Here is a 19,419-nt window from a genome sequence, read left to right on the forward strand (position 1 = left end):
ATACTCATATCATCATCACCGCCAAAAATGATATCATCAACAAAGACTTCAACAATCAAAATGTTATCATTATCAACTTTGAAATATAAGTTACTATCAATAGTACCTTTACAAAATCCCAACTTCAAAAAATACTTATCCAATCTTGCATACCAGGCTCTAGGGGCTTGCTTCAGTCCATACAGAGCTTTCTTCAATTTTTATACCATATCTCCTTCATCTGATAAAGAAAATCCATCTAGTTGCTCAATGTAGACTTCCTCTTCAAGATTACCATTCAAAAAGACCAACTTGACATCCATCTGATATACCTTAAAGTTCTTGTAAGCAACATATGCAAGAAACAAGCTAACAACTTCAATTCTAGCTACAGGAGAAAAAGTCTCCTCATAATCAACACCTTCCATTTGAGAACACCCTTTACACACCAATCTTGCTTTGTTTTAGACAACTTCACCAACTTCATTTAGTTTAATCCAGAACACCCATTTAGTACCAATCATATTCTTGTCTTTAGGTCTCGGAACAAGCTCCCAAGTGTTATTCTTTCCAATCTAATCAACTCTTCTTCCATTGATTTTATCCAATTTTCATCCTTACATTCTTCTGCTATATCCTTAGGTTCAATATTTGAAATCACACATATCTCTTTGGCAACAATCCTTCTCCTAGTCATCACACCTTTATTCTTGTCACCAATAATCTGATTTTCTGAATGATTCAATCTTACATACCTCGAAGTCTTGTAATTATTATGTTTATTCAGGCTCTTGCACTTCTTCACTGACATCAACAATATCCGGATTAACTGTCTCGACCAGATCAATCTACTTCAAAGTCTCTATCTGTAAATGCTTAAGGATATCTTCTTCATCAAAATCATATCTGCATGCTCTGATCTTCTTTCCAAGACATTCATCTACCTTCACATTTTCACTCTAAACTATTTTCTCTAGTCTCTTATTATAGCACTGGTAGGCCTTGCTCTTAGTGGAATATCCCAAGAAAATTCCTTCATCACATATTGCATCAAAATTTCCTATATCCTCATCTCTCTTGATATAACATTTACTTCCAAAAACTTTGAAATATCTAACTATAGGAACATGACCAAACCATAGCTCATAAGGAGTCTTACCGGAATCACCTTTAACATGCACCTGGTTGAATGTGTAAACAACAATGCTAACAAATTCTCTCCAAAAGGTCTGTGCAACGTTTCCTTCAATCATCATAGTCCTTGTATCATCCAAGATAATTCCGTTCTTCCTCTCAACAACTCCATTATGCTAAGGGGTTCTAGGAGCAGATAACTATCTTCTAATTCCATTCCTCTTATAGATTGTATCAAACTCTCTTGATGTAAATTCTCCTCCTTTTTCATATCTCAAGAACTTTAGCTTCAATCCCATCTCTATCTCCACTCTGGTTTTGAATATTTTAATTTTCTTCAATGCTTCTGATTTCTCCCTTAAGAAGGTAACACACATCATCTTTGAATAGTCATCAGTCAGCAACATGAAAGATCTATCTCCCTTCATGCTTCTCACTCTAGTAGGACCACATAATTTAGTATTAACAAGATCTAGCAATCCATTAGATGAATACAACTTACTCTTAAATGAAGTTCTCATTTGTTTTCCCATCTGACATTCATTACCTACCAGATTAGTAGGCTTCACAATCTTTGGAAAATATCTAACAACTTGAGTAGAACCTATCCTTATCATACAATCAAAACTAACATGACATATTCTCCTATGCCACAACCAACTTTCATCAATTTGAGCAATCAAGCAACTTTTCTCACTAGCATTCATGTGAAAGATATTACCTTTAGTCTTAGTACCTGATGCAATCTCTATACCAGATGCATTTAGGATCTTGCATTTACCATTCTTGAATTACAAATAATATCCCTTGTCAAACATCTATCCAACACTCAAAAGATTATGCCTCAAATATTCAATATACAAGACATCATCTGTATTATGCTTACCATTGAAAGATATAGAACCTCTACCACGAATCACACAAGCTTTGTCATCTCCAAATCTCACTATACCACCATCATACCTTTCCATACTCACAAATTTGCTTTTATCACCTCTCATATGATGTGAAAAACTACTGTCAATCACCCATTGTTCTTTCTCTTCAATCTTAGCAGCTAAAGCTTTGTCCTCAACAATGCAGCTCGTAGGATTCACTGATACCGGATCATCTTCCTTGATACCAATAAATACAAATTCATCTTCTGAATTCCCATTCTCTGATTCCTCATCTGTCATACCTTCATCAACAATATAATAGCATATCTTCTAATTTCTGTACTTTTGGTAGGGCTTATAGGGCTTATCATTCTTCTCATATCTATCATACTTATCAAATCTATCACGACTTTCAATTTTATCATGCTTATCATATCTAGACATTCTCCCAGGGCACCTAGAAGCAAAATGTCCTATCTTATTACAAGACAAACATTTCAAAGGTAACTTTCCATCATACTTACTAGTTCCTTTAGGCTTCAGGAAATAAGGGCTTCAAGCTCATCCAATTCTCTTTCTTATTCTTCCATCTCTCTCTTTTCTCTTTCAAATCTAGATACCCAACAAGAAATTTCTCCCAGATCATACTTTTGCTTCCCAGATACAAAGGATTTGAATGCAGTCTCACATTTTCCATGTGATTCCCCAAATTTGCTCAAATCAAATGTAGTAAGCTTTCCAAGAAACATGTCTCTAGTCACTTCAGTCACACTTAAGATCTCATCAATGGCAACTACCTTATGTTTGTAAGCAGGAGGCAAAGATCTCAACACCTTAGCAACAATCTCATCTTCTTCCAGGGTTCCATCGACACATATGATATTCATGAGAAGATCATTCACCTTAGCCATAAAGGTTGATATATTTTAATCTTCTCCCATCTTCAATGCTTCATACTTTCCTTTCAAACTCTGCAACTTAGCAACTTTGACTTGCACATCTCCTTCATACAGGGTTTCTAGCTTCTTCCAGATCTCATATGCAGTTTGAAAACCCATCACATTAGTAATCTCTAAATCAATCAATGCACTCAGTAATGCTTCCTTAGCTCTTATGTTATGTTCAACATCCTTGATCTCAACAACAGTAACCGGTCCTTTATGAGGAACATTGTAAACATTCTTTGTGATCTCTCAATACTCATCTCCAAGACATTTCAAGTGAACTTCCATCCGGTCCTTCCAAATAGTGTAATTGATTCCATCAAATCTAGAACTCTCCTTCTTGAACACATAAGTTTCCATCCCGACTCTCTTCAAGCGATCAAGCTACTTCCAGAGGATCTAGCCCTGATACCAATTGTTAGCAGAAACCAAGAAGGAAAAGTGAGAGGGGGGGGGGTGAATCAGTTTTCATTGGATTAAACAATTTAAGCACAATCTCAGATCTAAACAACTACAACAAGAATAAAGATAAGCACATTAGTACCAACACACATAACACCAAGATTTTGATGTGGAAAACCCGGTTAAGGGAAAAACCACTGTGGGAACCTACCCACAATAAGATGATACTCTACAATAGCATGTGTAAATATTACAATGGGGAATGCACATGCATTCAGACACACTGCCTAAAGCTCACTGCTCAAAATAAGATGACCCAGAAGGATCCAACCCTCAGGGAAGACTCACTACCTTACGATAATATTCAAACTACAATTTGGATTACATGAACTGCAAATATAGCATCCACTAATGCCTTATGACAGTTCTGGTTAAGTACATTTGTTTGCCCTGCAACACTATCTGCTCAATTCACGACACCAAAGGATAAAATTTCTTAAGCACACATACATCACTTTCTGATAATGCAAACACACTATCAAAACCCTAATTACATGACTATACCACCTATATATATAATTCATCAACCTTGACTACAAGGTCGGCCAAACCCTCAAACCTCAATCACAAAATTACATCACACATACATAAATGAACCAATGAACGAATACAATGATATACATGTCATAGCATGGACCTAAAAAAATCTCCAATCATGCATCACCACCAGAAATCTCACCAAGATCAACCGCAACACACAACAACACCAATAACACCGCAAAACAAGGTATGTGCAGGATCATGAGGGGCCAAAAAGTGACGATATTCTCACTAAAGTTCTGATTGATAGGCTGATTGAAAAATATCTATAACTTTCAAATAGTATCACATTTTTTGAATTTGAAACACGCATCACATTTTGTACTCGTATACTATAGGAGTAAAAAAATAAAAAAATGAATTTCATAAAGTTTTGACCAAGTTATGGTGGTCAAACGTATGATTTTTTTATATTTTTCAAAAGTTGCAGTAAAAATATCATAATTAATTATTTATTTAAAATAAAAATACAAAAAAATATGTGTCACATCCGCACATGAGTCTTCTACTTATATCTAAATTTTTATAAAAATATATTATGATTTGACTGTGATTAGGGTGGTTAGACAGGCACCTGCTTCTTATCGTTTTCCTGAAATTTTAGTACTACTGCATTGAAATTTCAATTTTTTGTCAAACAAAATTATTTTTAAAAAAAAAAAAGAGTAAAAGAACTTATTCTATAGGGATGAAGGTATACTATGCTAAAAAATATATGGGAGGAGGGTTGCAGGGTACAATTGGGCTTCAAAGCAGGGTTGCAGGAAAGGGAAGATGGTGACATGATGCCAACACAGGGCTGCAGGGAGAAGTAGGGTTTCAAAGTAGGGTTGCAAGAAATGGAAGATGGCGGAAAGGTTTCAGTGATCTTCAGTTGGCTTGTCAAGGAAAGACTAAGGATGCCCTCCGATTCACCCAACATTCAAATTTTGATATCAATCCCTTTGCCAAAATCTTCAGAAACAAACCTTTTATCAAACCGGTTTTAGACTTACCTTCAGGGAACCAATGGTTCAATCATTTTTCATGTCTCCAAGATTAGTCAGATAGCCCGACACTTTTTTCAATCAACCCTTTGTTCAACCGACCCACTCATTTTATAATCAACCCCACAAAGAAAAAGGTAATCTGTAGAATTATTTGAACTTCAACAAATATGACCGGGGAGCTTCACACAACCAAGGGGCTCATAAGGATTCCAGAGGACACTTAGGCCACCGCTCATCTTTTCAAAAATTATTCAGGCGGGAAATATTTTTTCTAAACCCTGGCCCATCCTTTCAAAAATCATTCGGGCGGGAATTTTTTTTTTCAGAACCTTGTTAAAAAATTTCCACCTTTAACAGCGTTTCGGTCAAAACATCAAGAAAACAACCAATTTTTGACATTTGTAAAGCATCTCCATCTGTATCCCAACAATATTTACTCAAGGATTGTTTTGTCGAAGGGGATAATGAAGAAGATCATCAAGGTGATCATGGAGACCCCCTCAAGTTAAAACCAGTGCACCTTGTATGGAAAAGAAAACAGGAAAATTTCAAAGATGCAGATACCTCTTTTCCCAAACCGGCTCTGGTAGAGAATGCTTCTGCCATCAAGATAACCCTTCCTGATCACCTTCTCTCTTAGTCGGTCTCTTTTCTCTGAAAGTTGTCTCTCATCGATAAGTTTAGTTCTTTGATCCCTCTTAAAAATTTGCTTTCATGGGCTAATAGTCACTGGTCGGGTCTTCATGATCTTTTCTTTATTGATAGCCATTCGGGGTTTTTTATTGCTTTGTTTTCTTCATCTAAAGATAGAGACATAGTTCATAAAAAACAAAGGCTGGTTTTGTCAAGGGGCTGATCTTTTTACCTTGACTTGGATTCCAAACTTTAAACCAGATGCTAATCTATGTAGATTTTACCCTTACTGGATTTCTTTACCAAGCTTGCCTTTGGAATATAGAGATGTGGATATTGTTGAGATCATGGCTAATCAACTAGGAATCTTTGTTTCGCACGATCTTATACCCTTTGAAAAATCCAAAGAGATGTTAGAGTTTTCCTTCTTCTTGCCTCAGATAAAACCCTACCAAGGCACTTCTCTATCATATCAAAATGTGCTTTATGGTATCAAGACATTGTTATGGATAATGTAGAGGTCATCTACAAACATCAGCACCAACTAGGACATTTTACTAATGCCTGTAGTGCTCTCAAGTGCTAAGAGCTTTTAGTCTGTAAAAATCACTTCTCAGACCCTCTACTGTTCACTGTCCACCAACACAAGGTAGTTTTGTCTTCTTATTCTATACAACCATGCAATGACCCCTCTAAGCCTCATGATGACTTAAGTCTTGAGCCATCTTACGTTCAGTGGATTATTCAGTTGACCAATTTCTTTATCATGTATAGCTGGATTCTTTATAGCTATAAATCTCCCTTCACGCCCACACCGGTTCTACAATTATGTGACAAAACATCTGATGACAAAGAAGTTATAGTTCAGGACCTAATGTTTAATGAATCCCCGATTGATATTCAGAGTTTAATGCAGAATTTATCAATTTTAGGGGTAGTTGTTTTAAACAAGGAAGGTCATATTCAGGAAGTAGCAGATGATATCCTGTCCACTTTAGCTACCACTATGATTGAGGAAATCATAGAGGTGGAAGGTGTTAGTATGAAAAATGTAATGCGTCCCTTATGAAAGGCAAGGTGCTGTTGTTCAACTATTGACTCCTCAAATAAAGAGGAGCTTCCCTTAGTGAATGAACCTCCTGTTCTGAGTAAACCTGTTGGATTAAATCCTCCAACCAAGATCCACCAAAATTTCTCTACGATCTCCCCTCACTTAGATCTCCATTCGCATGAAATTAGGCAGGAAGAAATGGAAGCCCCTCCACATGATGGTGAGACAAAGCTTTTGTTTTTTGACTATGCACAATCCTTATCGACTGAGCAGAGTTCCAGTTTGAAATCAAAAGTGTTTACAACCCCTAAAAAGAGAGGTAGAAAACCAAACTCTGTGAATATTCAAGAAGAAATAGAGGCAGGTGTTCAGAGTACTTTAGACGGAATATTCAAGGTATCAAAAAGAATTACAAGGAGTGCAAAAGGCACTCCCTGTTCATAATGAAAATGATTTCTTGGAATGTCAGGGGCATTAATGCCCTTGATAAAAGAGGGAGAATCAAGTCAAATCTTGATTCTTCAAAGGTTGACATCCTTATACTTCAAGAAACGAAGTTATCATAGGAAATGTATCACAAAACAGTGGCTAAAAGGACACAATTTGGATTTGCCCATATGCAAGGTGTTGGGGCCTCGGGAGGATTGTTTACATTATGGAATCCTAAAAAAGTTCAAGCTCAACTATTAGAGAAAGATCATAATTGGAAAATGTTGAAAGTAGTATACTATGACATGACCTTCATAGTATTCAATGTTTATGGCCCCATCCCCACTTAGGAAAAGAAAGATCTATGGAACAAACTGACTCTTTTTCTCCAACAAGAAGAAGTACAAAATTTTATCATTGGGGGAGATGTTAATGCAATCTTGTCTCATAAGGAGAAACAAGGAGGAATTTTCCCACCCCCATGAACTATGCAGGATTTTCTAAGCTTCACCATAGAAAACAACTTATTGGATGTGATTCCTAATAATGGGCTCTTCACTTGGACTAATAGGAGATCAGGCTTCCTTCAGATTGCAGAGAGACTTGATAGGTTTTTTATTCCTTTGGAATGGCGCCTTAATCAGTTCAGTTATTATTTAGATATTCTTCCTATTTTAGAATCAAACCATTTTCTAGTTCAAATTGTTCTTGAATGGCAAAATCAAAACCCCATGCCGTGTTTTGGTTCTTCTTTCAAATTTGAGCGCATGTGGTTTAGACATCCATACTTTTAGGCTTTATTAAGACAATGGTGGGTATCTGCACCTACATGTAGTGGAACAAAGATGTTCCAATTTTTTAAGAAACTTTAGTTTATTAAGGTTCAGGCTAAGGAGTGGAATAGAAAGGTCTTCAATGATGGGATAGGGGATGGGATAGACTAGCCTAGTCTATGCTCTTAGATCCTTTCCTTGGATCACCAGGTGTTAAAACCACACCCTAGGGTCTCTAGGACTTACCCTACTTGTGGAATCCCCTGACCTTTCCCAATCCACCCACCAACAACTTGAATTACTCCTCCTAAGGTCTCACCTACTCATGAGATTCAAAGAACCCTTACTTAGGCTAATAAGGGTTTGGCTTGTTCCACACCTTCTTAGGTCCTAGAAAGGATAGGAAAGGTCTAAGACATGGTTTCCCATCCATTCATGTGCCCCCAAGAGGTTTCAACCTTCCAATCCCTTACCGACTTCACTATTTTGTCATTTTCCTACAAAATAGGGCTACAAGGAATGTGCCTAATTAGGCCTCCTATCCGGACTCTTAGGGCTCCCTCTTGCAGAAGATGCATATGATTGTGAAACTTCCCAAAAGACATGCTATTCATTTGGCAAGGGCTCAAGGATTTTTTTGGTTTTGGGCCTCCAAGTGTCCGTACACTGCCCTAGGTGAATTTTGAGGTTTTTAAGGGTTTTAAAGAGGGTTTTTAGGCCTGCCAGGGTCACAGTGTTGGTTTGATGTTATTACCACCTTGTCTAGATTGGTGGAAGCTCCTCCTTCTCACCAATTGTGCTCCACTCACCCCTCTACAACTCCTCCAAAGGGTGCATCCTTCTTTGACCTTCCTTGCTCTCCTGGACCTCTGCAACTTTAACCCTTCCTAGCCGGGCACTGTCTAGTCTTGCCTAGGAGTGGGTCTTTGGTTGGCTTCCCTACATATTCAAGGGACCTGCTAGATTTGAAGTAATTTAAAAGGTCTATACTCCTATTCCCCATGGTTTCATGGTGATTCCACAATGGGAAAAGGAGTTATCAACCCATTTTCTCAAAACAGTCCAAAACTGGACAATGAGAAGGTAGTTTACAAAATATTTACAAACACACAACACTTGAAAAAAAAAACATAATATAAATGCTCAAAATGGAATTATATACACCATACAAGACTCTCAACACAATTTTTCTTGAAGATAAATCCATTAATAATCTTTCCTTACTCCATTTGTGTTGACTGGCAACCAAAAAAATAGTCACAGTCAAGTCACTCTTCTTGGGCCATACAAAACTAACATTCAACCCATCATCTTAGGGTTTGAAACTACATATACTACCCTTTCCTTGGTCTATGTACCCATATTAGGGTTGTCCACACTAAACTAAAGATCTTGACCTACTAGGTGAAAAAGTTGCTTGACAACTTTAAAAAGTTGTCATGCAACTTTTGCAACTTTTGAGCAACTTTCTCAATGTTGCTTTTCTTGACTCCTAGGCCCACATTGGGATATCCTAAGGACACCACCATGCTAAGAAGGACCCTAAACACATAAAGGCACACATAACCTCTATACCCCAAGAAGACTCAACCTAGACCCAAGAACCTAGGACCCAAACTAGGACCTAAACTAGGACCAATGAGCACATGGACCTTATTTTATTTACAATGGCTTCTTAAAGAAGCAAGACCACAATCAAAATTAGATGGTGGGAGCCCTTTGAAGGGTTCTCCTGCACCATTCAAGAATGTTTTTTCTCAAAAAAAAAATCATTGCACAACAATTGGAAGAAGTTAATCAAAATATAATTTCCAAGGGACTGGATCAGCTTCTGCATTCTACACAAAAGGGTCTTCAAAGTGAGTGGGAAGAAGCTTGTAAGAGAGAAGAAGAATATTGGAGATAGAAATCAAGAGAGCTCTGGCTGAAGTAGGGAGATAAGAACACAAAATTCTTTCATGCATCCACAAAAAAAAGAAAATCATCAAATGTCATATTCTCAATCAAGCATTCAAACACAGGGGTATTGATTAAAAATTAGCAGATATTCAAGATGAAGGAGTAAAGCTTTTCAATAATCTATTAGCCCCTATTCCTTTTGATTTAGATCCTTCTTGGAAGGATAATGTTGATATTTTATTGCAGTCTATACCTCCTTTGATCTCCGACCAGGATAATAGAGTCCTACTGGCCCCTTTCACTCTGGAGGAAGTCCACAAAGTGGTATTTCCCCAGATAAAACTTTAGGTTTGGATGGGTTCATTGCCCTCTTCTTCCAAAAGTGTTGGGATGTGATTGGTTTTGACCTCTTGGTGGTCTTGGAAGAATCCAGGAAAAGGGGAGCAATTCTAAAAAGTTTTATTGCAACAAATATTGTTCTCATCCCAAAACACCTTCGCCATCAACATTCACAGAGTTCAGACCTATTTCACTCTGTAACACAATATATAAGATCATAACTAAGGCCACTTACCTAAGACTGCATTATCTCATACCTAAGATCATCTCGCAAGAACAAGGGGGTTTTGTCCCAGGGATATGATGAAAGCATACGACTAGGTTAAGTGGGATTTTCTCTTTAAGGTATTATCTAAATTCGGCTTCTCAGGCAAATGGTGTAAATGGATCAAAACTTGTGTCTCAGGTGCACACTTTTTGATTCTAATAAATGGACACCCCTCAGGGTTTTTTCAAGGTATACAGGGAGTAAGACAAGGTGACTCTTTATCACCTTTTCTCTTCATTCTTATGGTAGATGCCTTTAGTAGATACATAAATTTTCAATCTTCAAAAGGGCTTTGGCTTGGTGACAGTCTTCTAGGTACTTCAATAGTAGTAACTCACTCTCTTTTTGCTGATGATACATTGTTATTTGGTAAATCTTTTCTAAAAGAAGCCAGGTACATTAAGCAAACATTAGAAATCTACTCCTCTGCTTCAGGCCAAAAAATTAATGTTGCTAAGTCTAAGATTTTCATCTTCAACACACCTCCAATCTTGTCACTAAGAATATCCAAGACTTTGGGCTTCCCAATGGATCAATTGCCATCTTCTTACCTTGGCATTCCCTTTTTTATGGGAACAAACAAATCTTCTTATTGGTCTACTGTTATTGGTAGAATCAAGGCTCAAATTTCAGCTTGGAAAGTAAGGTGGATTTCATTATCAAGTAGAATTCTTCTTATTAAGTCAGTGTTAACAACAATATTGAACTATTACATGTCTGTTCTCAAAGCTCCCTCATCTGTCATTCAACAATTGCAGAAACTTGTTAGAGATTTTCTATGGAATAGTAATATGACAAATGAAAGGAAAATCCCCTTATCCTCTCTGGAAAATATGTCATGTCAAAAATCCCAAGGTGGAGTAGCTCTTCATAATCTAAAGCATCGCAACAAGGATTTTGGAGGGAAACTGATTTGGAAAATGTACACTAATCCTCCTTCCAAATGGTGCCATATTATGCAAGCTAAATATCTAGACAAAAATCAACCATCTATGGTATTGACAATTTTGGATCCTCCAAAGGGGTCAGCTATTTGGAACTTTATGATGGATTCAAGAAATGTAATATCTAAGTACATTTCATGGGAAGTCAATAATGGTCTTAGTGCTAACTTCTGGATAGACTCATGGTGTGGGCATCCTCCAATTGCTCAAATGGATAATATGGAAGATATTATGAATATAGCTATAGCTCATTAGGGTACACAATTGAGTGACTATGTGTCCACTGTAGAAATATTTTTAGGTAAAATAATTTGGAAAGACCCAACTCTTCTCCCAATATCCACCCAACAATCTTCTTTCTTGGCAACTATCTTATTAAATAGGACAGTTCTCATGTCTAACAGAGAAGATATGTTAATTTGGGCAACTTCTAAATATTCAATTAAAGAAGGTTATAAAGCCTTACAACAAGTTGCAGTAGTAAGGTCAGTAGTCGGGTATACTCATTCTATTGGAATGATGTTGTTCTGCCAAAAGCAGGTTGTTTTGCATGGTTAACATTGAACAAAATAATCCTAACAACATATAGACTAGTAAAATTGTTCATTTCACAAGCTTTGAATTATGTACTTTGTGGCTTAGAGGAAGAATCAGTTGATCACTTATTTTTACATTGCACTTTTGCCTCCCAATGTTGGTTCTTCATCATGAATAAACTCCAAGTTATGATGCCCTTCCCGAAATCACTTTGGGATATGTTTAACTCTTGGCCTCTTTTATTTTCTTTATCAACTTTCTCAGGAATTTGGAAATGTTCTCCTTCTCACATCATTTGGGCCATTTGGTGGGAGAGGAATAAAATAATTTTTCAAAAAAACATCCTCTTCTCTGGATCAAGTTTTGATCAATTTGGAAAATTCATTTGCAAAAATTACAAATTCTTCTCTCACTAATTGCAAGGAAATTCAGCCATTCACCCAATGGGTTAAGGTAATTGCAAAATCATGGAACGGTATTATTTTCTCGATAGGGATTCCTTCGAATTGGTCCTCAACTCATGTTAGAGATAGGTTTTCCATAAAATGGGTACCCCCAACACCTAATTTCTTTAAGATCAACTTCGACAACTCTTCCCGTAGAAACCCAGGGAATTTAGGGATTGGAGTTTGCATTCGAGATCAATTTGGCAAAATGTGTGCTTTCCAAGCTTCCCCCATCCCTTCGGGTACCAATAACATGGCAGAGGCAAAAGCCTTACTAGCTGGCCTGGTGTTAGCAAGGAAATGTGGTTTCTCCAACATACATATAGAAGGGGATTCATTAGTTATTATCAATTCAATTACCTCGAAAAGATCTAAGACTTGACACCTATCATATGTTTTGAAGCATATCTCAGATTTACTTGGCACATTTTCAGATTACATTGTCAGCCACACATTAAGAGAGGGCAACTCTGTTGCTGACAAATTAGTAAATATGGGCTGCGATGGCATTTCAGTTGAGTCGGTTGCATCTCCCATCAAACTGTTTTCTTTTCCCGAATTGCTTGAATTGGTACAAAAGGAAAGTACAACACTTAAATTACAAATTACATCTTAATAAGTACCTGCATGTATGCATTTAACCTGAAGACTGCGAATAGGATGACTGACAAGACACTTGCATTTATGCATTTAAATGTAGTTTGTAGATGGTATGAATGAAAGATTAGTGCGAGTACTATGAGATTTTCATGATATCATTTCACACGGGGTAAAATAGATTTTGGCCTCTCACACATCCTCCCGACTGCATTACATTCACAAGTTAATGCAAGAAATCTTGAACTTGATTTTAAGTTCGATTAATCATTGCATTTCGAGATGTAAAGTTGTTTTTATAAATGGAAACTTGCCTATTTTTATATACACAGTTCTTAGTGGAAGTTTTCAAAGTTTTTGTTTTTTGAAGTATCTCAGTGTTCAACAATATGGAGAATGGCTCTTGTGAATGGTGCAGACAAATGCATTGGGAGTACATGCCTTGGAATGATCTTGTTCCAGTGCGAATTTCAGAACCCTCGATGACTTTTCATGGACACATCAACGATAGGAACCTCGATCAACTATTTCTTCTGCATAACCCACAACTGAGAAGAGTAGTCAAAGATTTTATTGGTGAGGACATTTTGTCCCCTCAAAGAAAAATAATTCTTTTTCCCTATCAACTTCTTAGTTCTTTTCTATCCAATGCTCTTGACCTCTTGCAATCGATTCCTCTACTTGAACTACTATTTTTCAAGTTGGTAAGATAGGATGTGCTTCCACCTGCCTCATTCCATGAAGCCATGGTCAATTATAATCTATGGAAGGGGTCATCTCTCCTAGGGGGCATGTTCTCATGATATTTTATTCAATCCAGCCATGCTTACATGGTCCTTTATGACCGAATCAAGCATGCCCTCAAAAAGAAAAACTTTCATCATGTGAAGAATGGTCTGCAACAATTTGGTAGACAACTGGATGAGCATATTGTGCATAGAGTCAGAATCAAAGTTGGGGCTCTCATGGTGATCTTGGAACTAGAAAATGTTGATCCTAGTTTGCGAATTTTGCAACTGGTGGAAAGGGGACAGGCTTCACATAGGGTGCCAGACCTCAATGCACCAGTGTAGGATGGGGTCTCTAGATGGACTAGCTCCTCTCAGCCCGAAGTGGCAGATGAGTGGGAAAATATTGCATCAACTCCTTCGAGATATGCCAGACTGTGACAACACACAAAGGTCAATATTTGGGAGGTACTTTGTCACCTTCAAGAAGATGCAGTGCCGGTGCGATGGGAGGTAGATATTCCTGCCTTTGATGCCCCCTAAAAATCGAACCCAGGGTGATGCAGCCATGGATGAGTAAAATGATTTTGGCTCTATTTTTTTCTACTTAGAATATGCTCCATTTTGATGTGTAAGGAAATCTGTTGGCAACTGATATGACCCAAAATTTTTTGACTGCTTCTTGTTAATACCGGTGTTGTTCTGTTCATTTATTTTCACTGGTATAACAAAACTGGTAGTGGAGACATCTTGTTAATCAATCGGGTAGTACCGGTAATGGAGGCTCTTTTATGAACCGGTTAAGAGGACAACATACCGATATCAAAGTTATGGTATAACACAACCGATAACTGGTCGTGGCAGATCTACAGTGTTCTGACAACCAAAATTTCGCTTTCCAAGTTTTCATGATAACCGGTTGTGGGGGTAGTTTTTTAAGGTTTCTTTTGGATTTGTCTCGACCTGCTACTCTCAATTTTAGCCTCTAGGAGGTTTGTACTATGGGTAGGTTCTATCTTTCTCTTTGGATCCTTGGGGGGTTCCTTCTTATAGCCTCGATTCCTCTTTGTTCATTGTATCTGAGCAAGGATATATGGTTTTCTTCCTGGTTCTTTCCCTATTGAGCTCTTGAATCAGTTATCTTATTAATATATTAATATATATATATATATATATATATATATATATATATATATATATATATATATATATATATATATATATATATATATATATATATATATATATATATATATATATATATATATATATATATATATATATATCAATGGCTTGCCACTTTTGTTTAAAAAAAATAATTATTTAAAAAAAACAAAAACTAATAGCTTAGAAACTACATTCAATTTGCTACAATTTTTTTTTTTCTAATTTTCATTACCACTTAAGGGCCTGTTTGGCCCACCATGATCCCACACATACCCAACACGAAGAATATCACCAGATCAACAAAATCACCAAGAACGTGCTCAAGAATCAATATGGACCACCAAGATAAATAGTAAATGATTAGGAAACACCAACAAGCACATTAGAACCATCTACAATAGCTGCACCAAACTCCACTTATTCAAATCTTCATCGATCAACACATTGACTCACAGGAACACTCAACAACAACAATTCAGAATAGAAATATAACTTGTGGAGCACCAAAACATGAACCATTTGAACTGAAGACACACATGAACATCCAAAAAATTCTCCCAAATCCACAACCAAAGATGTAATCATACCAGAGCTCACTGGATCAAACACCAAACTCTGCCAACCACATAACATAAAGACTGAACTACAAATCGGATCAAATAATATGATCAAGTCAACTTTCCAAATCACTGAAACCAATAAGGAATGAATTAGAGATACTGGAGATACTTCATTACTGAACCACAAATCCTTAAGCCAACCAAATCAATGTAATTCAATCACTGGAACACCAAACAACTCTTTGCAATGACAAAACACATGAATATGTCGACATCAATGACAACAACATATCCTAGAAGCAACAATATCCAACAAATACATCCACTTCCATCACTCCTTTTGTGTCTTTGATCTGATAGCACTTTGTTGCCTACAAAATTGACATAATTATACTATCCAAATGTGCTAATTCATAAGAACATTAGAGTGAGATACCACTACGGTGTCTCAAAACAAGAGACAAGAAAAACCTATAATCTAACTATACACCCAATTTATTGGTACATTTATAAATATATTTAAAAATATTAAATAATTACATGGCTTTCACATGGGTGCCCAACCCATATACAATCAAAATTGTCAATTATAAGTGCTCCATTACTCTCAATGACCTCAATGGTTGACATGAATTGACATGCAATACTTGGAACCCTAATATGGATGAAATAAAAATAACATGTAAGTTTATGTGGTTACACCACCAAAGTGGATGCATAGAAATAATATTATTCCATTATTATTATCCTTGTCACCATTAATTGTGTACATCTTGTATGTGTGTAATTATAATATGTCATAAATAATTATAAATAAATATTTTCTGCATTAAGTCTATAGGCATCCAAGCACATCTTCCAAGGAACATAGAGATACATGAAAATAAATTCTAGGATTTCAAAGTTAATGTTACCTTATCATAATATTCCCCCACTTAACCTTATGCATTGTCATTACAATCATAAAGAAATATAAATAATAATCAATGCTTATCCATACTTCTTGCACAAATTAGTGAAATAAATCCCTTGTACCACATGATTGCTCAACCTACTATCACTTAATCTTGCATCTATATATACATGAACAAAACAATTAAATTCAAATGATAATAAATAACTTGAGTAGATTCATTACTCATACCAATTTTGAATGACCACCACATCAAGTTTCTAGCTTATATAATCTAGGCATACCTAAAAAGTGAGGTAAACAAATCATCATAGATAGAACTTCATACCAACAACATATCAATTTAGAGCTATAATCAAGCCTCTATGTATCTATTCTCCTATCTCAAATGCAATAAATGACCATACACAAGGCCAATTAAGAGAAATAAAGATCAATAGTGAAGAGACCTATGGATATAGATATTAAGATTTCAAGTCATTCCATTGCAACCAAATAGATATAGCCAACCCACATATCTGAATAGCTCATAAATCCCTAATGAAAAATGTAAACTCATCATGACATCAATAACTTTCAAATCAAGATATCAAAGAAGATAACTTGACATGTATGTACCCAAAAAATATCATTGAATGAGTAATGCCAAATCTAAAAATAGATCAAGGTATACCAAGTCTAACTATTGTAATTCACATAGAGGATGTGTCTAACTCCTTTATTATAAAGTGTTAAGGGAATGTATAATGATATGCATAATATATATCTCATTACCATTTTCTAAAATAGTTTATCAAGAAGAGAGAATCTACAAGTCAAACCATATCCTTATATCATATTGTAATGTACCAAATTGTGTAAAGTAATATCTCCTTTTTAATTCCCCTCCCGTCCATTTATCTGCATTACATACTTTTTTTATATGGACTTGTCTTTGTGCCCATGGATTATATCTCATGCAGTTGGATGTGGATCATTTTGTGGTGCTTGATCTTGCTTTGGACTCTTCATTATTGCAATGTATACGATTTTGAGTGTTATCATATGCCCTACTTTGGTTTATGTCTCATGATTTTTCTAGACTAGTGATGTGATTGAATTGCTCCATGGTGGCCTTGATTATTTTGTTGCACTGAGATGCATGTTTCCTTCATTGTTCTTGGTTATAAGAACCATTACATAAATAATTTGGAATTATCATATGTGAAATGCTGATTTGAGTATAGATTAGAATGAGATAATGATGTTAATTAGATTAGCTGATTAAAGATAACGAGTCATATTTAATGTTATTTTAATTTGATGAGATATCATGTTACTAAATATAGTGTCGTAAATTGTACACCTTCATTAGTGTGTCCAATTTCACACTCTCCTAGCACTCATTTTAGTATTTCCCTTTCCTCTGTGCATTATAGGACCTTTATTTTAATTAACTAATATTTAATTCAATATTATGGATCTTATTCCACTTTATCACATTATCACACTCTTATTTGGGCCCTTGATTCTATATGTGCCCTTTATTTCTTTAATATCTTGATTTATCCTATACTAATTTCATCCTTCAAAGAATATCTCACATATCTATACATTATAGTTTGAGCCATCATGCTAGATTTGGAATTAGAATACTATTATCTTTCATTTCCCAAAAGTTAGAAAAATATTGTCAAGACCAGGGTGACCTACCATCTCAATTCCACTCTTTTTTCCCCAAATTTTAGGAGGATAATTTGGCAGTCTTATTCAATTTAGATCCTGATCCATGTAAAAATATATCAAATCTAAGTCAGCCTAAAGGTGATTTTAATTATGACATTCCCATATAAGGAATCTCTCTCAATTCATTTTCATCATCTTATCTTATGCTAACATTATCATCCAATTCAAGGAGCAACAAACTACATCAATGCATCTTCTATTTCTATTTTATCCATGTTTTCATGATGCATTTTAGGTGATTTATCATGTTATTGCATCAACACATGGAGGTCTTATCCTAAGAGCATTGCATCACCTATTGAAGATATAATCATCTACATTTGAAAGCATTTCAATTCCTTGCCCACAGAAGGAAAGATTTCCAACTCAATTCAAGTTAAATTTTTATTTCAATTAGGGTTAATTCCTAACTTGAGGGCTGACCTAAGGCAAATCCCTATCCACAACCCCATTTATTTTCTCTTGTGTGTAGTAATAGGTACTTGATAGAGCCAAAAGACCTTAGATAGCACTAGGAGCATGTTACAAACCCAACCCTGAATTTGGACCTGATTTTTTGGGACCGAGGTGCTAGGGTTCCCCCTATCCTAGGAATAGGGAGCTAGGGTGCCCCGATACTCAGAATTCTATATCAAATTTCACAAGTTCTAGACTACTTCAGGTTGAATTTTTTTTGACAATAGCTCATACTTAGAAGACTAAGTCATTCTGGTATCCTAGTCTTGCTAGAAGCATCAAATTTTAGTCACAGGTGCATAGTATGATTCCCTATCCATTTCTATGTTTGTTACAACATTTTTGATTATTTGTCAGTCATTCACAATAACTTAAGTGTTTACTTTCTTTATACCTTATTCATAGTTTGCATCATTTTAACATATCTTCATAGTTCATTCACTTTTCATAGCAGAGAAGGAATATAAACCCTAGAAGTTCTATTTGACTCTCTTTCACAAGAGTTAGTCAAGTACGATCACTCCTCAAAGGTGATTTTGTATTCTAATGTTTGTATGAAATTGGATCTTGGTCTTATTTCCTATCCTAATCCATTTTCATACTATACACTAACGATGTTATGATGTTGATCATGTTTAGAGAAATAATTATATGCTCAGTGTTGGAGAGGAATAATAAATTAATAACGATATTTATGCAAGTAATTAGATGAAATTATTGTTAGATGTGGTTTAATTGATAAGTATATGTGAAAGGGATGATATCTTGTCATTCAAGCTTATGATAATGCATATGATGTTCTGCATGATGGTCAATGACTATGATGAGTGCACTACATGCAAATGTGGAAACTAAGACTTGCATAATTGATTCTAGATGCTCAAATCATATGATTGGTGACAAAATTTCTTTAGAATGTAAAAAATATGATTGTAGATCAATGAAGTTTGTTGATGAGGAGGTTGCATCTATCTGTAGTAAAGGATCCATATCCATTGATTGTAAGCATAAGGCAATTGATGTTTATT

The sequence above is a fragment of the Cryptomeria japonica genome, chromosome 9 (genome assembly GCF_030272615.1).
Source record: "Cryptomeria japonica chromosome 9, Sugi_1.0, whole genome shotgun sequence".
In the NCBI taxonomy this organism is placed as follows: Eukaryota; Viridiplantae; Streptophyta; class Pinopsida; order Cupressales; family Cupressaceae; genus Cryptomeria; species Cryptomeria japonica.